This window comes from Brachyhypopomus gauderio, unplaced genomic scaffold (genome assembly GCF_052324685.1).
Source record: "Brachyhypopomus gauderio isolate BG-103 unplaced genomic scaffold, BGAUD_0.2 sc56, whole genome shotgun sequence".
Lineage (NCBI taxonomy): Eukaryota > Metazoa > Chordata > Actinopteri > Gymnotiformes > Hypopomidae > Brachyhypopomus > Brachyhypopomus gauderio.
Window position 1 is genome coordinate 1187110 of NW_027506879.1, and position 25648 is coordinate 1212757.

General features: G+C 43.5%; 1 long non-coding RNA gene across 3 annotated transcripts in view; it reads right to left on the reverse strand.

The window, feature by feature from the left end:
- Window positions 1-4066: 4066 nt before the first annotated feature.
- The window catches only part of LOC143488865 (uncharacterized), a 52211-nt gene continuing 30629 nt past the window's right edge, over window positions 4067-25648 (reverse strand). For all 3 annotated transcript variants that reach the window (XR_013124558.1, XR_013124556.1, XR_013124557.1), the window contains one exon: window positions 4067-5394. This is a non-coding gene — a long non-coding RNA (uncharacterized LOC143488865). The remainder of the gene's footprint in view (window positions 5395-25648) is intronic.

A 25648-nucleotide genomic window follows, 5' to 3' on the forward strand; every position in this document is an offset into this window, starting at 1 on the left:
TCTTGCAGTACAGGTCACTTCTCCCTGTAGGGTTAGACAAGCAGACCCATAGCGTTTACCTGGGCTCTGGATGCACAAACTATGAAGGTTTACTGATGTTTTCCTAGAATGCCCTTGTCCACGCAGTGCTAGAGGACTTACGGTCTCTGGTCTGGTTGTGTTGAGATGTGGCTAACCATGACTGCATGGAAAAAGGTTTTGTCTCAAAAGAACAACCCACCACGGTCTCGCTCTCTCTCTCAGAATCCTACAGCTGCTCATCTGATCAGCACATACGAAAGATCAATAATGAGGGTGATGTAATGAGATTTATTATGAGATTTATGTAATGAGATTTATTATGAGATTTATGTAATGAGATTTATTATGGGCAAATCCATTAAGGGTCATTAAAGGTCAGAGAGCCACACAAACAGATCTGGAATACATCAAGAGAAAACAGCCTACAAGGAAATATAACAGAAACTGCATGAAACAAGGAAATGCACAATAAAGAACATAGGCTGAGCAAACACAGATGGTACAACCCACAGAGATTTGGACGAACAGCAAAAACACTGAGGCGAACATGGGGATTAAAAACAAACACTGAGACAAACATGGGGATTAAAAACAAACACGGAGGCGAACATGGGGATTAAACACAAACATGGGGATTAAACACAAACACTGAGGCAAACATGGGGATTAAACACAAACACTGAGACAAACATGGGGATTAAAAACAAACACTGAGGCGAACATGGGGATTAAACACAAACACTGAGACAAACATGGGGATTAAAAACAAACACTGAGGCGAACATGGGGATTAAACACAAACACTGAGACAAACATGGGGATTAAACACAAACATGGGGATTAAACACAAACACTGAGGCGAACATGGGGATTAAACACAAACACTGAGACAAACATGGGGATTAAAAACAAACACTGAGGCAAACATGGGGATTAAACACAAACACTGAGGCGAACATGGGGATTAAACACAAACACTGAGACAAACATGGGGATTAAACACAAACACTGAGGCGAACATGGGGATTAAACACAAACACTGAGACTGTTGGGCTTTGTGGGCGTGTCCAGAGGGAGACTGCTGGGCTTCATGGGCGTGTTCAGGGGACACTGCTGGGCTTTGTGGGTGTGTCCAGGGGAGACTGCTGGGCTTCGTGGGCGTGTCTAGAGGGAGAGTGCTGGGCTTCATGGGCGTGTCCAGGGGGAGACTGTTGGGCTTCGTGGGCGTGTCTAGAGGGAGAGTGCTGGGCTTCATGGGCGTGTCCAGGGGAGACTGTTGGGCTTCGTGGGCATGTCTAGAGGGAGACTGTTGGGCTTCGTGGGCGTGTCTAGAGGGAGAGTGCTGGGCTTCATGGGCGTGTCCAGGGGGAGACGGCTGGGCTTCATGGGCGTGTCCAGGGGAGACTGTTGGGCTTCGTGGGCGTGTCTAGAGGGAGACTGCTGGGCTTCGTGGGCGTGTCCAGGGGGAGAGTGCTGGGCTTTGTGGGCGTGTCTAGAGGGAGACTCCTGGGCTTCATGGGCGTGTCCAGACTTGAGCAGGTACAGAAGTGGCAGCCTTCACTGCAAACACTCAGTTGTGCAAATTGTCAGTCACTGCTATGCACAAAAAATATTTGAATAATCTATTTCTCAGTGTGTGTATGTGTGTGTGATTAAAGTGCTGCATGATACTGACTGTGTTCTGCTGTAGACTGTTTATGGTATTTTAATGCACTGCTTTGAATTCTTTCAGCTGTGAATAACAAATGAGCACTGAAGCAGTATCACCTGCAGTCAGGGCGTTTCTCCTCTCCTGAGGCCTTTTGGTTGCATCTAACCATATCACACAAAGGTCAAGCAGTGTGTCAGTTAGAATATAAAACCCATCTCTCTCTTTTACTATTCTACACATCTGTCAATACACAGAATAGGGTCTAAATGATCGGAGCCATTCTCAAAGCTCAAGAACAGCTGACAGCTACCAGTATGCTTGAGACTAGCAGTTTTTTCTGGGGGAAAAAAAAGAAAAAGTTCATTATGAATTATTTGCTGACTGAAGACTATTAGGTAGATTTACATGTAATAACCTGATTTTTGTGTAATCAGGATATTTTTATTTGTTAAAAAATGTTTGATTTTGTTATGTACTGAGGCTTAAATGTATTTTAGTTTGTTATAAATGAATAAGTAATCTCATCGTTCTACAGAAAGTAAAATAACGCGAGAAGGGAGTTGAAAAAAGGGGGAAGGAAAAAAGCGGCGGACCGGTGGTGGTCGGGCGAACAGAGGCGCAGAGACCGGTTGAGGCTAGAGAACTTTGTAAAAGTGCCTGCGGCTGAGTTTGTCCGGCTTGGATCCTCGTTCCCTTGCTCCAGGTGGTCGCGGAGGAGACCGTAGCCGACCTGTATGGTAGAGGAGTGAGCTTTGAGCTAGTTGTGAGGACCGAGTCGAGGAGCTAAGCTACGCTAGGTGCTAGCGGTGCCGCCGACTGTGAGGATTTCGCCTTAGGAAGAGCCGAGTGGGAGGAGGAAAGTGCGACACGGATCCAGCCAACTATCTGCATCGTGGGACGAGAGCCAGGGAAGTTGGGGTTCGGTGTTGTGCATCTTCGGAGTTCGCGACGACGAGGAAAGTACTTCAGACCGGTAGTGTTACGGTTTCTATTACGGCATATGAGCTCCAACGCGCGCCACCAAACTTAAATGCAAGCTTGCAAACAACGTTAAGAGTGCACTCTTAAAAGCTCTACAACTATACAAAAAGGCCGGAGATAATTTGTGTTTGGGGTTTCGTGTTATGTTTAGCATTTCATTAATACACAATTCTAAAAGTACATTATTGTGTGGATATCATTTCTTTGTTGTACACTATATTTGGTTACTGTGGGAAACCTCTCTAGAATCAGTTAAGTTCCTAGACACAGTTTATACACATTGGAATGTCTTTTTCACCACAGTGAGATTACACATTGAAGGGAACCTATATTAGGTGATATCTTATAGCGAGCTGAGTGGTGAAAGGGTTACATACATGTAATTCAGGAGTTTGTGATGCTACAAAAACAACTGAATTAATCCTTTTCAGTTCAGATGTTTTTGGTCCAACAGTGCTAGGTCATCTAGGCTGCACAGAGATATCAATTGAACTTTTCTACAGCCTAAGAAAGCACGGAGGGTGTTTTGACCGTTGTGCTCCATTTGTGGAGGCAAACAAAACATGGAGCATTTTTCCCACCGTATTCCAGAGATCCACTGAGAATCCTGCCGCTGTGCCAGCATCCCAGAATCTGGGGAGCCCCTGAGGCTGCCCTTGATTTATTTTTTCAGGATTCATTCATTCGCATTTGAACACTGCCTCCTTGCCTGAAGCACACTACTAAACCTAATTATGGAACAGGGTGCTGGGGAATCATTCAGACTCCGACATGTGTAACTCTGGTATGGGGAGTGAAACAAATTTTTTTCCACTGTCACAACAACCAGTGGCCTTGACAGGTTTTAGCTAGGTGTCATTTAGTAGAGTGATGCACAAATGTGAATGCAGGTGATCTCTCTGGGACGGAAACCTCACCTTGATCTGACTGGTGCATTGTTTCAACTTTTTGGTTTGGCTTCAAAATGATTTAAAATCAGATCATGCTTTAAAATCATCATACTTTAAAATAATACACAGACTATCAATGACAATATATAATCTGTATTTTCTCTGCTATGGACCAACGATGACTGTCAGAAACCAGCTGCAAGAATTCATTCCTCCTTTTGTGATAGGGCCAACAGCCAGTAGTCCAGGCACAGTGATCCAGTGGGTGGAGGTCGATCAGTTGTCCATCATCTACCTCCTACTCTTTGGATAAATAAGGTTGCTTATTAACACTGGCATGAACCATCACAGCACATAAATACAACCCTCTTACCTTAGCCGATCTAATCCCTTGGCTAGAGGTTTTCTTTTGCAATTGTCAGGTACACGATTGCAAAATTTTCTTTGTAATAATAAAATCATTGGAGGTCATTGTGATTTTGTCTTATTTGTGTTATTGGGGGATTTGGAGGGATGCCAAGACCAAGGTGATGATGCAACAAACACGTTTATTTTACATAACAATGAACATTTATGTCGATACACACACACACACACACTCAAATACGAGCCATGATCACAACATCGACACATCAGATACTTAGATATAACAAGAGCCAAGTGCAAGTGCTTTGCCAGCTTGAGCAATGTTTATCCACATATCAATTAGGTTTGGGAGTGAACCAGTTTATAAATATGTCAGAGTTTCTCTCTCAGTATCATATCCTGCATACATTTTGCATGGAGCTGGCATTTTTCCCAGAACCATATTTTTGTCTGTGTTGACCTTCTCAATATGAATTGTACTGTACATGGTGCTTAATAAATAATCTCTGTTTGAACATGTTGTCACATCATTTCTGCATCGTTACGTTACGGTGGAAGTTCTGGGTCTTAGAGTTGCATGTCAAACATGTCTTGCTGAAACTCCATGAACATCTCGCTATGAGGTCTGGGTGAAAATTTTGCTCACTGCTCACTTTAACTGTAACTTTAACTGTAACTTTAACTGTCCATGTTCACACACAAATAAGTCAGAAATGTGTTGTAATGCTGCATTAATGTTTCTGATTGGTTGAATTAAGGATTTAATTAAGATCGCTAATACAAGCGGCTGAAATGAGTTTTCTCTGCAGGGTGTCCAGGCTCTCCCTTAGAGATAAGGTATGGAGCACGGTTATCTGGGAGAGACTGGGAGTAGAGTCATTGATTCTCCATGTAGAGTGGAGCCAGTTGAGGTGATTTGGGCATCTGGTCCAGATGCCACCTGGGTGCTTCCATGGTGAGGTGTTCCAGGTATGTCCACCTGGGAGGGAAAAGGACACACTGGAGAGATTATATCTCTCGGCTGTCCTGGGAACACCTCGGTATCCCCCCAGGAGAGGTAGAGGAGGTGGCTGGGGAGAGAGAAACCTGGGCCTCTTTGCTTAGGCTACTGCCCCTGTGACCTGCACCCGTATAAGCGAATGAGAATGGATGGATGGATGGATGGATGGATGGATGGATGGATGGAAGGATGGATGGATGGATGGATGGATGGATGGATGGATGGATGGATGGAAGGATGGATGGATGGATGGATGGATGATGGATGGATGAATAAAGGATTTGCTTTGTCATTTAGCTGCTCAGGCAGAGTCTGAGCTGTGATGGATGTGGCACTTGGTGGACAAAGCTCATGCAGGGTTTGGTGTGCTCCCAGGTGCTCTGCTCCTGAGTGAAGTGATTCGTCTGGCTTGGCATGAGGTTCTTCAACCTTCAGGGTCATTTAAGACCAGCCATTAAGGCCTGCACGTCTCTCCTAATCTGTAACTGGAGACATGATAGACAGCAAGTTCAGCGTACAATAAGACATGTCTTATGTGCAGACACTGATTGACTGATCCTCTATTAGTGTGGGTAAAAACAGGCAGTGGAACAGCGCAAGTCATTTTTACCTGAATACAAGGCATTTTCACCAAAGGTTGAGGGAGATTTTGTATGTAACTTTTCAATGTTATTGGATTATAATTTTTATGTAATTTTAATGAATATGGTCTGCATTTCAGTTTTCTATTTTAAGACAATCTTGCTGTCTTAAAAGACAAACATCAAATTGAGTGATTTTTTAACTATGTAAGAAGGGAGTTTTCTAGAGCTAAAGTGCTGGGGGATGGTCAGACCTACACTAGTATTCACATAATGGAGTATTTGATGTGCCCTGAATTTATAATGCCATATAATTCAGCTTCCTTAATTCACATTTTTTATTGCCTGAATATAAAATTATCTTTACATCATATTTTAACCACTTGTTGTTTTGGATTGTTATTATAGTCTTTTTGTTGGTTTATGATTCTTTGAAACTGAAAATTTGGCTACGTAAAAGGTACCATTAAATCAAAGTTATGCATCTTTATCAAGACATAATATTTTATATTTATATCGGTGATTGCTGTCTTAAGTAATAATAGTAAATAACAATAAATCAAAAATTTTTTATTACATTTTGTACGACTGAAAGTTGAGTGCATAATTACACAGCAGCCAGCAAAAATGCCTTAGAAACTGGCATAATTCATGTGGTCTGGTTCACTGCTGCAACGTCACTGAGATTCACTGGTCCTCCAGATTTTAGGGCCACTGATGTCATGATTCTGCTCTTATGCCCATATATGGTACTCGGAGTCTAAAGGGTTTTTTGTCAATAAGACAACCTAATGGAGTTTTCAAAACATGCATCTGTCTGCAGTTCAGAGAATCCAGTGACATTTGGGAGAAAAAATAGGACCACATGTATTACATTCTAAACATTATTATTTATCATGAGAAATGATTTTTCAAAAAACAATTCATGTTTTCCATACAGAAATAACCCTTTAGAGTGAATGATATGGGTGAGGTGTCTTCTGGATGGACATGACCACAGAGACTCAGCAGTGTGGCTTTGCCCTCATTCTGATACATCATGTAAATGTTCAGGCACCACTAGATTCTTCTGTGTGTACACAGACAAAACAAAGTGACATAGTCAATAATGAGCACATGAATCTCTAATCTAACAGCAATTTCTACCCATAAGGCATTTCTCATTTCACTGTGCATGGAACAAAACCACCATAGCGTTAATAAATCCCATCTCCGCGTGAAGCACTTGTAATGTTCCCTGTGTGTTATGTGCAGCTGCGCATTTTGTCTCATTCTTTTTCGAAGAGTTACCTGCCTACATGTGAGTGACTGAGGGAATGAATGAGAGAGGGAAGAGAAGAGAGAGAGGGGGGTGAAGAGAGAGAGGGGAGAGAAGAGAAAGGTAGTAAGTGTAGTAAGTGTAATGAGTGTAGTAAGTGCAGTAAGTGTAATGAGTGTAGCAAGTGTGGTAAGTGTAATGAGTGTGGTAAGTGTGGTAAGTGTAGTAAGTGTAATGAGTGTGGTAAGTGTGGTAAGTGTAGTAAGTGTAATGAGTGTAGTAAGTGTGGAAAGTGTAATGAGTGTAGTACGTGTAATGAGTGTAGTAAGTGTAGTAAGTGTAATGAGTGTAGTAAGTGTAATGAGTGTAGTAAGTGTAGTAAGTGTAATGAGTGTAGAAAGTGTAGTAAGTGTAATGAGTGTAATGAGTGTAGTAAGTGTAGTAAGTGCAGTAAGTGTAATGAGTGTAGTAAGTGTAGTAAGTGTAGAAGTGTAGTAAGTGCAGCCCCGTCGACAGGGGGGGACAACCGGGTCTGTTCATTAATATAAAATTCTGTCCTCAAAATAAGCTCAATGGCTAAAATATATATGTTTTTTACCTATCTGCATATTTTCCATATGCATACACCCCCACCTCCCACTGAAAAATGGTTTGATCCAGCACTGACCGTAGCCGGCTGGTACCCGCCCAACAGCGGGAAATACAGTGGTGGATAGTTAAAATAAACAGAAATCTGGAGCGCAGAAAAGAAAGGAAAAACATTTACCTGACGCATTTTAATGTTGCATTGTGTTCCAGGTTTGAAACGTGCTGGAATGTAGGCTAAAGTACTTGAAAATGCTTGAAATTGTAACTGCTTCGTTTCACACCAAATATCTATCTGACTGAACAATTCTCCTGTATTACGTTAACAAATACGAGCCTCTTGTAATTCCAGGACGAAACATGAGAGAACGTGAAGACGTTAAGATTGGGCGTTTTGAAAATAAACCACCATTAAGTAATGTGATAAAAAGTGAATTATTTCGAATCATTTTGAGTATATGTACAAATATTTATACATAAATATTTATATATTTATAAATATTTATAAGTTTATCATGCTGGGAAATATTGAAATGGACCTTTACAAGTGCTTTAATTCCACCTTATAAAGGTGTATGAACCCTGCAAACATGACTTTGTTCATTGCGCTGAAGCTACAAAGTTACAAGTTTTGAAGTTACAAAATTCGAGAGGTGATCTCGCGAATCAACAGCGTGTGAGGCCCTCGCGCACGGGCGGTGCCACTGTGATTACGTCATTTTCGCCGCACGGGCGAATGAGTAATGTGTAATGAGTGTAGTAAGTGTAGTAAGTGTAATGAGTGTAGTAAGTGTAATGAGTGTGGTAAGTGTAGTAAGTGTAATGAGTGTAGTAAGTGTAGTAAGTGTGGTAAGTGTAATGAGTGTAGTAAGTGTAATGAGTGTGGTAAGTGTGGTAAGTGTAGTAAGTGTAATGAGTGTAGTAAGTGTAATGAGTGTAGTAAGTGTAGTAAGTGTAATGAGTGTAGTAAGTGTAGTAAGTGTAATGAGTGTAGTAAGTGTAATGAGTGTGGTAAGTGTAGTAAGTGTAATGAGTGTAGTGTGGTAAGTGTAGTAAGTGTAATGAGTGTAGTAAGTGTGGTAAGTGTAATGAGTGTAGTAAGTGTAGTAAGTGTGGTAAGTGTAATGAGTGTAGTAAGTGTAGTAAGTGTAGTAAGTGTAATGAGTGTAGTAAGTGTAATGAGTGTGGTAAGTGTAGTAAGTGTAATGAGTGTAGTAAGTGTAGTAAGTGTAATGAGTAGTAAGTGTAATAAGTGTGGTAAGTGTAATGAGTGTAGTAAGTGTAATGAGTGTGGTAAGTGTAATGAGTGTGGTAAGTGTAATGAGTGTAGTAAGTGTAGTAAGTGTGGTAAGTGTAATGAGTGTAGTAAATGTGGTCAGCCATGCCTTCCATCCTTGTTCTATAGGTAATAAAAGAGTGTTGAAGCCCACAGCAATGAGCACTGTGTTTTAAAGGTTCCCTTACACTCCTGGAGATAAGCACATTGCAACCACAAGGCCTACATCACAGCTGTCGCTGTGTGGAAAACCAACAGCTTTAATTTCTGAGTGCTAAAGTTGAAATGAACCCCTTTGATTTTGGGAGATGTGAAGCTATGATCTGAAAGGCTTTTATGTTGAAGACTTTGATCCCCTCTTCCTGGAAGAACTTGAGGCCTTGCTTCACACCCAAGAAGCAACACATTGCATTGTGTTGCTCATAAACAAGTAATTACTCACTGTAAACAGAACAGGATGGAACAAGTTGGATGGTTCGGTCCAAAATGCTTTGAGTCAGTTTCCTCAGAGTCGCTTCAATTAAGGTTACGTTCAAAAGCTGCGGTTGGCAACAGGGGGATGGGTGAGACGGGGGAGGGGTGAGACAGGGGATGGGTGAGATAGGCAGGCTACAACAGGTTCTGGCTGATGTTTGAAAGTTAAAGTCATGCTGAACCAGTGCTTTCCCGAAAAGTCGCGATCCATAACAGCTCTGTGCAGAGTGCCACTCTGTCTAATGAAGGAAAAACTCTGCCTGATGAGCTGCTCATAACCCACACACACACACACACACACACACACACACACACACACACACACACACACACACACATACACACACACGCACACTCACACACACACACACACACACACACACACACACACACACACACGTTTCTGTTTCTCCGTTTCATAGGGATGGAGAGGGCCAAAGCACATGCAAATGTTTCAGTGGAGAAAAAACACCTTGATGAACCCCTGGACTTCTGTATTCTTGAATTCCTTCTCTGTGCCCTTATACAGACTCTCTTGCTCTGCACCAGTGAATTTGACCTGTTAAATTCAGCTCAGAATGACACTAAAAGCCTTTGGCCACGTGGAGCAAAGTGAATGTGGTTTAGTACTGGGTGGATCCCCGTTTACAGTCAGCACAACAGAAGCTCTTCACTTCTCTCCATGTGCACACACTCACGTCTCATCATTACAGCAGCACAGCCATGCTCTGAACTTCCTGTTTTACAATAATCCAGCTTCCTCTTTTTCTGCAATCCATCTCCTTGTTTTACAATTAGCCATTTTCCTATTATACTATAATCCAGCTTTCTTTTTTTGCTATAATCCAATGTTTTAGCACTATCCATTTTCCTGTTAATCCAAAGGTAGATCATCATGGTTCATGGTTAATCCAAAGTTCATCATCATGGTCTTTAATCCAGTATGAGATGATGTGCTTGGTGATAAGAGGTCTTGTCTACACCCCTACCATTAAACCAGCAGCGGCTACCTGACCTGCTCACACAAGCTAGGTGGGTCCGATGGTTTGAAACTGGGTTTGCCAAATTGTGACTTTACTGTAAGCATATCAATCAATCAATCAATCAAAGTTTATTTGTATAGCGCTTTTCACAACACATGTTGTCACAAAGCGCCTTACAGGATTTAAAAGGTTAACAATACTACGGGTCCAGAACCCTAATGAGCAAGCCAAGGGCGACAGTGGCGAGGAAAAACTCCCTAAGATAGTGGGGAATAGGAAGAAACCTCGGGAGAACCAAGACTCAAAAGGGAACCCATCCTCCATTGGGCGGCCCGTTAACACACAGATTACACAAAATACAGACAAATACACAAGTCACATATGACCAAAGGAATCAAGATTCATCAGAACAGCACACAAACATCAGCTTCTGAACTACAGACTATGAACTACTGACACTGTTGTGCATAAACATCTCAGGATATCAGAAGTTTATGAAATACTCAAAGCAGTATATACTCACAGCAACCTTGGCATATTGAAGTCACATATTGAAGTCACCACTCACCATTTAATCTGATGTTAGATGTCAAAGTTAACTGTAAAGTGGTACTGTAAAGTGGTTATCTTAGTATAGAGGCCTGTGTGTGTGTGTGTGTGTGTGTGTGTGTGTGTGTGTGTGTGTGTGTGTGTGTGTGTGTGTGTGTGTGTGTGTGTGTGTGTGCACGCTCGTGTGTGAGCACATGTTATAGTCAATTTATCTAAATATAATGAAGTCACGTTTCACTTGAGTAAGCATGTATGTCTTTTTTATGTTTGCAACACAGGGGGTCATTCTGTGAGATTCACACTTCACTTTTGGAGACAGAAAAAATAAGCTTCTGAAATGTCTCAACATGCCTGTTACACCACAGCGTGTCCATGTCTGTGTGTAGAGGTACTAAATTAACTCTAGTAGTAGTTCTACAGCTTAAAAGTCTGTGTAGGTCACGTTTGGAGGTTTGTAACTTTTGTGATGTGGTAAGTTCCAATAAAAAATAAACAGTTTGCAAGTTAGTCCATTATAAAATATATTTTAAAATAAAAAAAAGTGAAGATAACCAAAAGCATCTTAAATTATGTGTGGTGAATGTGAAAAGTGTGAGAGACTAGTAGATTGAGAGTTGGTGGACACAATTGTGGAAGATAGCTGTGTTTATTCATTTATAAAGTCTTCCATTGTAGCCCTTTTAGTTGAGCTGATACAACGGCACAAGCACAATGAGACATGGCATAGAGAACAAACTATACACACACATACACACACACACACCCAAGCACAACTATACACACACACATACACTCAAAAATAACAACTATACACACACACAAGCAAGAACAACAACAATACATCATCGTAAACACTGTACCTTTGGGTTTCTTCCCGCTCGGACACATCAGGAGCATGTTTGACGTTGCGCAGTAATTCACCAGTTGTTAGGTCTTCCAACTGCAGGTGTCGTATCAGTGGGCATGAGGGGTGTTAGGGCACGGAGCTCCAGGCCGCCAATAACAGTCGGGTGGTATATCCATTTCATCACCTCCACGGGTCTAGGGTTGTGTGATAAAGCATCGGGCACCTTGTTCTGTGGACCCGGCTTGTGGACCACACTAAATTCGAAATCTTGGAGCAATATGGACCACCTAGCATGTCTTGCTGACAGATTGGGGGACATTAGGCATCCAAGGTGACCATTAGCCACTGAACACTCCTTTTCCAGGGTGGAGTATACATTTTCAGCTTTGTGGAGGGCACAGCTTGCATATGCGACCACAACATCACGCCCTTCCTCATCTTAGAATCCGAATCGCCTTTATGGTCATTGTAATTTGCATTACGATGAAATTTGCTTCTACTCCAAGGTGCTTGTTGGGACAATAAATACAAACAAAACAGACAATAAATACACACAATGACATAAAACGATCCAAATATACAACTGGTTCAGTGGAATGCTTACGTGATATGTTGGATATTGCACAAGCTATTTACATTGTTATTTTTACATATAATGCACGTGGGAAGTATTTTACATGGGTTGTATTGCACAAGGATTGGGAATTTACATATTGCTGTTATTTACATGTTGAATTTAGTGCAGTGATGGCTCTAGGGTAAAAGCTGTCCCTGAGCCTACTTGTATGAGTTTTGTGCAACCTGTACCGTCTGCCTGAGGGTAACAGGTTAAACAGGTGATTGCTGGGGTGGGATGAGTCCTTGGTCATGCTGACCGCCCTTCTGAGGTAGCGAGAGGTGGCAATGTCCTCCAGGTTGGGCAGGGAACACCCAGTGATCCCCTGGGCTGTGTTGGTCACCCTCTGCAGCGCTTTTTTATCTGCCACTGAGCACCCTCCGTACCATGCTGTGATGCAATACACGAGGATGTTCTCGATGATGGAGCTGTAAAAGAGCACCAGCAGTTTCTCCTCCATCTTGTTCCTCTTTAGAACTCTCAGGAAGTGGAGTTGCTGCTGGGCTTTCTTCACCACCGTTACTGTTTGCAGTCCAGGTGAGGCTGTCGGTGATCTGCACACCCAGGAACCTGATTGAGCTGACCCTTTCCACACAGACTCCGTTTATGAGAAGCGGGGCTGGATCAGTCCTACCCTTCCTGAAGTCCAGAATCAGTTCTTTTGTTTCTGAAGTTGCTGCCATGCTCCAGAAATGTTTATAGTCTCATCTGTCCTGTATATGTCCTTATACAGAGCTAATTTTCCCTGTTTCATTTTCTCGAGGAACACTGAGATGAGGAGAGACAAGCCTTTTCCAGAGATCCATCCTGGGCCAGCCACCTCCTGCCTAACCGGATATGCCTACACCAAAATGGACATTATCCCTTACATGTCTAAATTGTTCTTCTGTGTAAATTGTTGTCATTGGTATGGTGACCAGCGTTGGTCAGAGGAGGATGAGTCTTGAGTCTCGGTTCCTCTCAAGGTTTCTTCCTCATGCCCTTAGGGAGTTTGTCCTTGCCACTGTCGCCCTTGGCTTGCTCACTGGGGGCTATGACTCGGCACTTGTAAAGCTGCTTTGTGACAACAACTGTTGTAAAAAGCACTATATACAGTTTTTTGCAGTTGCTAAGACACAATTTCTGAAACTGTGTCTCTTTTGTCGAAACTTTACACACAGAAGCCAATGCTACACACACAACAGGCAAAACATCTCACACTTTTGGAAAAAGCACACACTTCAACCAAAACTATAGCACAATTTCTGAAACAACTAACCCATGTAGCCTATCTACTGACCGGGTGTGCCAAACCTTAAGCACATTCTCTGCCTTACACTCATTTAGAAATGCTAAAACACACTTTTTGCAAAACTTTAAACACAGTTCTTCACATAAGACACAACATTCAAAACTGAAAACCATGTGTTTCTTTTAGAAAACACTGCCACACAACTGCTACACTCACCTACCAAAATACCATACACAGTTCTCACACGTTACAACACTTCTAGCTAATTTTTACAAATCGTTATCAGAACTTGATCCCTATAAAGAGGCCACAAGTTGCAAATCTTGGTTTGCACAACAATGGAGGCTAATACTTCACATAGAGGTAGAGGACGAGGAAGAGGACAAGGAAGAGGAAGAACACAAACAACCATCACGGATGAGATCCAGGCCACTTTGGTTGACCATGGAGGCCATCGTGAACATTGTCATATCAAACAACAGTATACCTTTACGACAACTACAACAGCACATCATTACTGACAACATCACTTTCAGCCACATTCAATCAATGAGCCTATCTGCACTGGGCCGACTCCTGAGAAGACATCAAGTGCATATGAAGCAGCTACACAGGGCACCATTTCAGTGCAACTCTGACAGTGTGAAGGAACTGCACTATGAATATGTGCAAGTATGCTCTGCTATCCTCTTACTTATACTTTACTCCAGTGTCCTGTGCCACACAATGTTGAGTATGATATATGCCCATTTCATTCGGTCAAATACAGTACTGTAATACTGTAATGTTTGGTTTCAGAGAGTAATGGAGCTAGATGTTGCAGCAGTGGAACACAAGTTCCTTTATATTGATGAAGCTTCAACCTTGCCAAAACAAGACGCAGAGGAAGAAACGTCATAGGACACCGTGCCATAGTCAGTGTCCCTGCAGCGTGGTGGGAACATCACAATGTGTGCAGCCATTTGCCACAATGGTATTGTCCATCATCATGCTACTTTTGGTCCTTACAACACTGCTCACATCATCACCTTTCTCAACACACTACACAACAACTCATTCCACATCACCAGGAAGATGGACAAGAACAGACCAGGGACGTTGTCATCTGGGACAACGTAAGTTTCCACCGTGCTACACAAGTACGACATTGGTTGACCGAACATCCACAGTTGTGTGATGTGCTTCACCTCCCACCATACTCACCTTTCCTCAACCCTATTGAGGAGTTTTTTTCGGCATGGAGGTGGAAAGTTTATGACCGCCAACCCCACCATCACATACCACTTGTGCAGGTGATGGAGGAAGCTTGTGGGGACATTGATGAGGGTGCATGTCAGGGCTGGATATGTCACTCAAGAAGATACTTCCCCCGCTGTCTTACCAAAGAGGACATCACCTGTGATGTTGATGAAATCTTGTGGCCAGACCCAAATACAAGACGAGATGCTCCCTAAATTTGTCTGATATTGTACAGTATTTTTGTCCTTTTTATTTCCATGTGTACTGCTCAAGCAAAAAATAAATAAACCTTGTTACTGTTTTACTTCATGGTGTTTATGAACGTGCATAAAAACCTCTGTATATGTGAACTATGGTATACTTTTGGAACAGACTATACACTGAACATTAAAAAATGGTCTGTGGTGAGGGTATGGGGGGTGTTGGTTGTGGTGAGGGTATGGGCTGGGGGGTGTTGGCTGTGGTGAGGGTATGGGGGGTGTTGGCTGTGGTGAGGGTACGGGCTGGGGGTGTTGGTCTGTGGTGAGGGTACGGGCTGGGGGTGTTGGTCTGTGGTGAGGGTATGGGCTGGGGGGTGTTGGCTGTGGTGAGGGTATGGGCTGGGGGGTGTTGGCTGTGGTGAGGGTATAGGGCAGGGGTGCTCATTACGTCGATCGCGATCGACCGGTCGATCGCGAAGGACGTGTCGGTCGATCGCGAAGGAATGTGCGTACATCGCGTCACATAAAATAGTAGTAGATGAATCGCACATCTGCACTGACGGTTGTATTTTGATTGACATTCACGGTAGCCAATCTGCAATCCACTCAACAAATTACGTTCGCCACCCCCCCCGCTCAACAAATTACGTTCGCCGCCACCCTGGTAGATCTTTCTGACTTGGTCTATAAGTAGCTCGCAAGCTGAAAACTGTGGGCACCCCTGGTATAGGGGGTGTTGGCTGTGGTGAGGGTATGGGTTGGGGGGTGTTGGCTGTGGTGAGGGTATAGGGGGTGTTGGCTGTGGTGAGGGTATGGGCTGGGGGGTGTTGGCTGTGGTGAGGGTATAGGGGGTGTTGGCTGTGGTGAGGGTATGGGCTGGGGGGTGTTGTCTGTGGTGAGGGTATGGGCTGGGGGGTGTTGTCTGTGGTGAGGGTATGGGCTGGGGGGTGTTGTCTGTGGTGAGGGTATGGGTTGGGGGGTGTTGGCTGTGGTGAGGGTATGGGCTGGGGGGTGTTGGCTGTGGTGAGGGTATGGGCTGGGGGGTGTTGTCTGTGGTGAGGGTATGGGTTGGGGGGTGTTGTCTGTGGTGAGGGTATGAGTTGGGGGGTGTTGGCTGTGGTGAGGGTATGGGTTGGGGGGTGTTGGCTGTGGTGAGGGTATGGGTTGGGGGTGTTGTCTGTGGTGAGGGTATGGGCTGGGGGTGTTGGTCTGTGGTGAGGGTATGGGCTGGGGGGTGTTGGCTGTGGTGAGGGTATGGGGGGTGTTGGCTGTGGTGAGGGTATGGGCTGGGGGGTGTTGGCTGTGGTGAGGGTATGGGGGGTGTTGGCTGTGGTGAGGGTATGGGCTGGGGGGTGTTGGCTGTGGTGAGGGTATGGGTTGGGGGGTGTTGGCTGTGGTGAGGGTATGGGTTGGGGGGTGTTGGCTGTGGTGAGGGTATGGGCTGGGGGGTGTTGTCTGTGGTGAGGGTATGGGCTGGGGGGTGTTGGCTGTGGTGAGGGTATGGGCTGGTCTGTGGTGAGGGTATGGGCTGTGGTGAGGGTATGGGCTGGTCTGTGGTGAGGGTATGGGCTGGGGGGTGTTGGTCTGTGGTGAGGGTATGGGCTGGGGGGTGTTGGCTGTGGTGAGGGTATGGGCTGGTCTGTGGTGAGGGTATGGGCTGGTCTGTGGTGAGGGTATGGGCTGGTCTGTGGTGAGGGTATGGGCTGTGGTGAGGGTATGGGCTGGTCTGTGGTGAGGGTATGGGCTACTGTATGTCCTCTCTTGCTAAACACTGAGGGAAGAACCTCCTTGCGTGGCGCATCCATCCTTGAATAGAGGCATCAATGTCGCCACACACTTCCTCCATCGCCTCAAGAAGTGGAATATGAGCATGAGGACGATGATCATATACCCGCCAGCGCCAGGTGGAGAAGAACTCCTCAATTGGATTGAGAAAAGGTGAATATGGAAGCAGGTACAGAACAGAGAAGTGAGGATGTGTCACAAACCAGTTCTGGACCAGATGTGCCAGATGAAAACTGACATTGTCCCATATGAACACAAAACTTTGTTGATCTAGATTCTGCCGAGCTTGGACAAGAATATTGAGAATTGCATCCAGAAAAGATATGATGTGAGCAGTGGTGTAAGGACCAAGTGTTGCATGGTGATGCAGGACACCATTATTGGTAATGGCAGCACACATTGTAATGTTTCCCCCACGTTGTCCTGGGACATTCACAATGGCCCTTTGACCAATGACATTTCTCCCCCTTCTCCTGGTCTAAGTGGGGTTCAAGTCCACCTCATCTATATAAATATACTCATGGCGGACATTTGCATTTGCATCCATCTCCAAAATTCTCTGTAAGAGACAAGAATATATATTTACACACATGTGCACAACCCAAAAATCTTGATATGTGCAAGTCTAATATACTGGAATTAGTTTTGCATACATACATTCACAAAGTCATCATTCAGGTTCTTCACTCTGATGCTGTTCCTTTCAAATGGGACCCTGTATAGGACACGATGGACAGTGGACAAGCTTACTGTGTCCATGTTATGGAAAACAGTTGCATCGTTGACTATGTGGTGCTGGATCTCGTGGATTCATGGTTCAAAACAGACATCTTGACATTTGACCTATTTATAGGCCTATACTTAGCCAATGATTCGTTGGTGTTCAATAAAGTAATGAGTGCTTACACATATGAGGAGTGGGAGTGAATCACTGGTGATTTAGTGTGGCATTTTGATAGGTTGTCTTTGAAAGATGAAATCAAGTAACTTCCTGTTTGATATTTGTGTGTTAGGTAAAAACTTGTGTGTAAAGTTTTGCAAAATGTGTGTTTGGAAATTGAAAACTGAGTCAGACACTGAGAGTTAGTGTATGGTTTTGCAGATTTGGTGTGGGGTTATGGTGTTTGAAGGGCATACAGAAAATTGTGTGAGAAGAAAAGATTTTGTGTGTAAACAGTTGAAAAAAACTAATAGCCATTTCACACTTCTCATCCTAGTCAAATGGAGAATCATGTATCGTGAGAGCAAACAGAGGCTCAGCATACTGTATCGTCCTATCTGACTTGTCTCACTGTACATGGCGTATTGAAGTCAACCACAGCCATCACTTTTTCCAGGCCCAGTAAAATGCCTGAAGGGGTAACACAGTACCCAAGGAGAGAGTTTTTTCAGGCAAAACTGACTGGACCTGCGGAATCGAGTCTAGCAAGAACCTCCTGCAAATTCTCCAGATGTTGTTCAAACAAAGGGACTGTGACTACTGGGCCGGGGAACAAGGACCCTAACTTTATCTGTAGAACCATCCTGCGCACCACAGACTTGTGCTAACGGGCCCCCCAATGGAGGATGGGTTCCCTTTTGAGTCTTGGTCCTCCCAAGGTTTCTTCCTAATCCCCACCATCATAGGGAGTTTTTCCTTGCCACTGTCGCCTCTGGCTTGCTCATTAGGGATCTGGACCCATACGATTGTAAAGCTGCTTTGTGACAACATGTGTTGTGAAAAGCGCTATATAAATAAATTTGACTTTGACTTCAAACACTGGTGAGGCAATGACAATGTCCATCCAGGTAAACAACGCAGCTCTTGTATGTAAGTCCAGCAAGAAAGTTGTTCATGAGCCGTGTGATAAAGCGCGACCCGAAACCCCTCAGGTGTATAGGAGGAGGGAGCCGCACTCTATGGGTAGTGGCGAGGGGCCTTGTGGCCTGGAATAAATCCGTTCAAGGTCGAAACTTGCCTTTTTCCTTTGCACATTTATTTGAGACACCTACAGCTATATACATATTTACAACACGCGTTCATAGAAAGAAATAAAACAGTATTAAATTAAATCAGAGTTTAAAGATCGATGACTGCAAAGTCACATAGATCCCGTCATCACATACATTTCGAGCCTGCTCTCCCGGGCTCCTCCTCCACTCTACTAGTTACACCCCATTATATTCTATAAGCCCCTCCCACAGAACATTCCATTCATGATACAGGTACAACGGGGACAAAGAATATAAAACATTCTAATTGCTGTCAATATACAATTGAATAAACAGCTTTGGTCACATCTTTTCATGTCATGACATTGTTCCATTTTACATAATTTCCACTCTACATGTGCACATGCATATACAATCACTTTTATACAGTTTAAGTTCGTCCCTCCTCTTCTGCAGAGGTTACACCTGCCCAGGTAAGTAAAAGCCCGAATTTTTAACTCTTATTTTTAGTCAGATGGATACAGACTGGTCACAGGTAAGCATACTCATAAATCATAATCACAATCATAATCACAATCATAATCATAGTCATATGTCTATTGGTGATGTGTAGGTGTATAGGTCTACATCAGGGGTGCCCACAAGTCTTATAAGATGACCAAGTCAGAAAGATCTACCGGGGGTTTGGGGGTTGTGAGGTGGCAAACAAATTTTTTGATTTGTTGAAGGGGGGGGACGTAATTTGTTGCGCGGATTGCAGATTGGCTACCATGAATGTCAATCAAAATACAACCGTCAGTGCAGATGGGTGATTCATCTACTACTTTTTAATGTCACGCGATCTACGCACATTCCTTCGCTATCGACCGACACTTCCTTCGCGATTGCGCTCGACTTAATGAGCACCCCTGATCTACATCATCACAAGCCCTTGGAATGTTGCGGAGGCATTTTGTAAACCGAAAGAACCCAGAACTGGAATAGGCCACAATGTAAGATGAACGCTGTCTTGGGTCTCGACTCCTTTTCTACAGAAACTTGCCAGTAGCCTCGGGCAAGGTCTAAAGTGGTGATAAACTTCCCCTTGGCGAGGAATTTACAATAATTTACAATAACCACAGGTGCTGCCCAAGGATCAGAAGGATCTATAATTCCATCTTGTAGCATTGTTTTGACTAGTTCCTCAATTGTATGCTTCTTTGCCAGGGAGGAACGATATGGGGGTAGGTTAACGGGTTTTGCATCAGCTGTATCGATAGCATGTTCGATGATGTGATGTGTTCCCAAGATGGCCGTCAAACATGTGGCTAAAGCTCTCCAGGAGATTCTTTAGTTTGTCGTCTACTTCTAAGCAGGCACTCTTGATTTTTTTCACATAGAGCTACTGGTGAGACATCCATTTTCCACTTCAAGGTCATCCTCCACAAAATCCTCGATTTTAGAGCCATCAGGGTACCTGGGTGAATTATCCACAACACCAGTTCTGGACGGGATATGTACGCTAACAGTGGCTCACAGCATAAAACCCATGGCCAAAATTAAAGGGGCAGAGAGGGCTGGGAGGATGATGAAGCAATGGTAGAAACATTTGCCCATAAAGCCTATGGTCAGCAATGTGATTCCAATGGGATTGCAGAATGTGCCATCTGCAAGCTGAATGGGTGAGACTTATTGTGTGATTACTGTATCAGGTCTGCTCTTACAGCTGACAATGAAGCCCCTGTGTCTAGAGTGGCATCCAGAACCATAGCATTAAAGTTGACTTTCACCCTGAATGGTGTGTTCCATGATGCAGTAAAAGAAATGTCTTCCACATGACCATGAACAGGTGAGCTTGGTGGTGAATCAAGATTTGAGAGAGGCAGGCTTAAGTTCTGGAGAGAGGATTGCCTCTGCAAATTGTTCTACCTCCTCTGAGATTTTCTGGCTGTTTACCAGGATGCATACTTGCTCTCACATCAGCACCATGTGTAGCAAACCTGTGACCCAAAACCATTGAGACTGTGTCTGTTAGCCGTGGCAGGTATAGGAATAACAGGGCGATATGTTTTAAAAATCTAATTAAAATTAAATTAAATAATCAACATGAAGTGAGCAGCAATGTTAAGCTAAGGCTAGGACTTCTAAACATTAGATCGCTTGCATCAAAAGCTGTGATAGTAAACAAAATAATCTCAGATAACAGACTAAATGCTCTCTGTTTAACAGAGACATGGGCTAGAGTAGACGAATATCTAAGTTTTAATGAAGCAGCTCCTCCTGGATACAGTTATGTACATCAGCCCCGTATCACAGGGCATGGAGGTGGAGTAGCCACAATATATAATACAGATTTTACTGTAAAATCAACCACATCTATTAACTCATTTGAGGCTCTGACAGGTATGGGCCGCCCAATGGAGGATAGGTTCCCTTTTGAGTCTTGGTCCTCCTGGGGTTTCTTCCTAATCCCCACCATCATAGGGAGTTTTTCCTTGCTACTCGCCTTTGGCTTGCTCATTAGGGATCTGGACTCATATGCTTGTTAATCTTGTAAATCCTGTAAAGAGCCTCCTGGATTCACCTTCTCCGCTGAGGCTCATGGTAACATCACCTTCTCCGCTGAACACAGGAGGCTCATGTTAACATCACCTTCTCTGCTGAACACAGAAGGCTCATGTTAACATCACCTTATACGCTGAACACAGGAGGCTCATGTTAACATCACCTTCTCCACCGAACACAGGAAGCTCATGTTAACATCACCTTCTCCAGTGAACACAGGAGGCTCATGTTAACATCACCTTTTCTGCTGAACACAGGAGGCTCATGTTAACATCACCTTCTCCAGTGAGTACAGGAGGCTCAAGTTAACACCACCTTCTCCAGTGAACACAGGAGGCTTATGTTAACATCACCTTCTCCAGTGAACACAGGAAGCTCATGTTAACATCACCTTATATGCTGAACACAGGAAGCTCATGTTAACATCACCTTATACGCTGAACACAGGAGGCTCATGTTAACATCACCTTCTCTGCTGAACACAGGAGGCTCATGTTAACATCACCTTCTCCAGTGAACACAGGAGGCTCATGTTAACATCACCTTCTCCAGTGAATACAGGAGGCTCATGTTAGCATCACCTTCTCCAGTGAACACAGGAGGCTAATGTTAACATCACCTTCTCCAGTGAACACAGGAGGCTCATGTTAACATCACCTTCTCCAGTAAACACAGGAGGCTCATGTTAACATCACCTTCTCCGCTGAACACAGAAGGCTCATGTTAGCATCACCTTCTCCAGTGAACACAGGAGGCTAATGTTAACATCACCTTCTCCAGTGAACACAGGAGGCTCATGTTAACATCACCTTCTCCAGTGAACACAGGAGGCTCATGTTAACATCACCTTCTCCAGTGAACACAGGAGGCTCATGTTAACATCACCTTCTCTGCTGAACACAGGAGGCTCATGTTAACATCACCTTCTCCGCTGAACACAGGAAGCTCATGTTAACATCACCTTCTCTGCTGAACACAGGAGGCTCATGTTAACATCACCTTCTCCAGTAAATACAGGAGGCTCATGTTAACATCACCTTCTCCAGTAAATACAGGAGGCTCATGTTAACATCACCTTCTCCAGTGAACACAGGAGGCTCATGTTAACATCACCTTCTCCAGTAAATACAGGAGGCTCATGTTAACATCACCTTCTCCAGTAAATACAGGAGGCTCATGTTAACATCACCTTCTCCAGTGAACACAGGAAGCTCATGTTAACATCACCTTCTCTGCTGAACACAGGAGGCTCATGTTAACATCACCTTCTCCGCTGAACAAAGGAGGCTCAAGTTTTGTTTGGTGAAGGACTGCCATAAGGTCTTTGGTTGTATGACTCAGATCTAGTGAATAATTTGGAAGAATTGGAGCTGTGATCCGGTGCTGATTATCTCTGTCTATCCTAGTGTGGAGTAGAAGTAGCCACTCGAGGTCTATCTCCGGAAGTAGCAGCACAAGGGGCTTTTGCTGAGCTAACAGCCTGTTCCCAGTAACTAAAGAGAGTCTGCTGTATATCAAGTGATTTGACAAGACAGTCTTGCAATGTCGCTATTTCAGCTTCTAAGTGTTTTAGTTGTTTTTTTAAGTTCTGCTCTGGTCAGGTCTGATGCTCTATGCTTATACTCAGAATCAAACTCTGTAGGCCAATCGTCCAGACTGAAATATAAGTCTGGGTGAGATGCCCTTTTCCACACACACACAAAAAAATGAACCATTGTAGTTTAAAACTAACATTTAACGTAGCAAAACAATATACAGACTACTGTTTACACATACATCCACTCAGCAAAATAACAACTACAGCACAGCAATGCAACAGTAATTATATCAAGCAAATAATGCCATAGAATTAATACTTTAACTGAATAGTTGCAAGGAATGTCATGTCACTTTACCCTCCCCACTTTTCTGGACAACAGGAGAGTACTGTGGAGACCTATATAATGAACGCTAAAGGCCATTGTTGGTTCAGTCTGTTTACAGCTGGTATATTACAGTAGCCGCTCACAATTAGACCAAGTTCACAGAGAGAAACAATGTTCGGGTGCTAGTTGTAATGCTTTGGGGATTGAGCATCAACTCTCCACTTCAACCCAGATAGAAGGGAGCTTGTAGCCGTGCTTAGGGGATGAGACACGAGGCACAAGGAGGAGGGCGAAAACAAGCGCATAGTCTTGTAGGCAGTATGAAACTATTTGGTTTATTTTGCACAACCTGAGGCTCTACAGGACCATACATACATAAATGAGGACCATTACAAGCTCTCTTGCATTACTTACAAAGAAAAGGGACAATATGGACGAGCAGGGCCAAGCAGTCCGTCGATGAGTCGCACTGGGGAAAAACTGAACACATCTCTCTGCGCGCTGAGGGGTGGTGAGGAGTGGGTGAGGGGGTGAGTAGGGATGGAGGGAGGAGGGGGAAGAGAGGTGAGGAGGGTTGTGGGGGTGCTGAAATTACCAGTTTCCTTTGGTAGACTTCAGTTTCTCTTTCTGTGTGTGTGTGTGTGTGTGTGTGTGTGTGTGTGTGTGTGTGTGTGTGTGTGTGTGTGTGTGTGTGTGTGTGTGTAAGAGAGAGCAAAATTGATACAAAAACTGAAAGAACGCTACAAGAGCAGAGTGAGTGTGTGAGGAAGTCACTCAGGACCGGTCATCTTTGTGGTGATCTGCTACTGTTCTTGTCTATGGCTCAGGCATTAATTAAGCCTGATTATTAGGAAAGTAAGCCCATGCCCCACGCCTCTGAGGTGATGTGAACTCCTGAAGGACGTGGAATGTTTCCCCTCACTCATTTTCCTCAGCATAAAATCTGCTTAGATGGCCCTACATTGGTCCAATATGTGCCTCCATGTCTGAACATCACAAACATATATGTTGTATATTTTATGTTGTAGTATATTTTAGTTGAAAAATAATTTCAAACTTTCTCATGTAGGAGGAAAACATTCTGATCTTGTAAAAGTAGATCACACTGTTCCTGTAGAAGAAGAACTGTAGAAGGAGAACACACTGGTGTAGTGAATATATTGATTAATTATGAATTATGAAATGGGGCACCATCATGATTTGAACCGAGGCTCTGATTGTGGGAAAAGGTGGAATATTGTTGAATCAGGCTTTTTACCGAAGGGTGAATACTGAATCTGCACAGTGACCTAATACCATGCCCAAATTAATAAATAAATGTTAACATTTATTGAATGGTTAATATCACAATTATAAGTGTTACAAGGCCTAATATGTGGAATGATTTAGCTTGGAGGAGTACCTAATTCTAATAAGTAAGCTTACCGGCATAAATCTAAAGGAAAAAAAAACAATTGAATATTATATGATTATGAATAGACTATATTGCTTACTGTATATTTTATATAACCTTACCCTAAATAAGTAGGATCAAGGGGGACAATGAGGGCTTTAGGAGGAAATCAGAAAGAGCGCAGAACCCCGACATAGGCTAATGATGAGCGCTAGCCCTACCAATCTGGCATTATGGAGAGAGAGAAATCTACCGAAACAGATCATTAAAGGCTGCCACCAGAAGCAACATGTGACTTAGAAGCAGGTTTACTTTGAGGTTGAAAGGAGAACACGTCCGTGGGTGGTCAACTGTGAACTGTTCGCAGGATGTCACAGCGGTGGCTCGTAGGTGCTCAGTTAAACTTTCGTCTGTGTTTGTTATCTTGATGTTGGTTACACTGAAGGTTAAGCTAAAACCAATAGCTGCTGGCCAAATAAAATGAACTTTAACTGAGTGAAATTAAAATAAAATAACTTTAATTCTAAATGAATGAGAGCAAGTTTGACTAAATATAAAACAATGTAGTTCTAAGTACTTATTTCTTCTCAAGAGGTAACGAAAATCTTTCTTGGAGGCTGGAACTGGTAGCGATGTTCTGGCTTTGGTCCACCTTAACTCAACTCATTCTAACTTGTGAAATACAATTTAAACAACTTGTAATGCAGCGAGTACATGAACATACACACCGGGTGAAAACAGAGTGCCAGATCGAGCTGACGAAACCTATGAAAGGGTTTACTAGTCAGCGAGAGAGAGAGAGGCGAGCAGACACCATCGGTAAAAACACTGAACACAAAACAACGCGGAATACTCAACGCATAACTAGCAAAACTCAACTGTAGAGTGACGGGAGAAAATAATAAAGGCAACTCAAAAGACGCGGAAAACTCAACGCGTATAAACACCAGGGGAAATAACTGGCTAGCAGGCAAACGCCGCAACAAACAAAAAACCCTTCCCAAAGTAAAAGTATAATGGATAAGAAAATAACGGTCAGGAAAACTTGAGATAGGCGCAGGAGATAGAGACTCAAAAAAGTAGCAGTGTAGCAAGAGAGAGATAGAGAGAGGAGAAGGTGGTGAGACACCTTGTCAAAGTCAAAGTCAAATTTATTTATATAGCACTTTTCACAACACATGTTGTCACAAAGCAGCTTTACAATCATATGGATCCAGATCCCTAATGAGCAAGCCAAAGGTGACAGTGGCAAGGAAAAACTCCCTATGATGGTGGGGATTAGAAAGAAACCTCGGGAGGACCAAGACTCAAAAGGGAACCCATCCTGCATCGCGTGGCCCGTTAGCACAAGTCCGTGGTGCGCAGGATGGTTCTACAGATA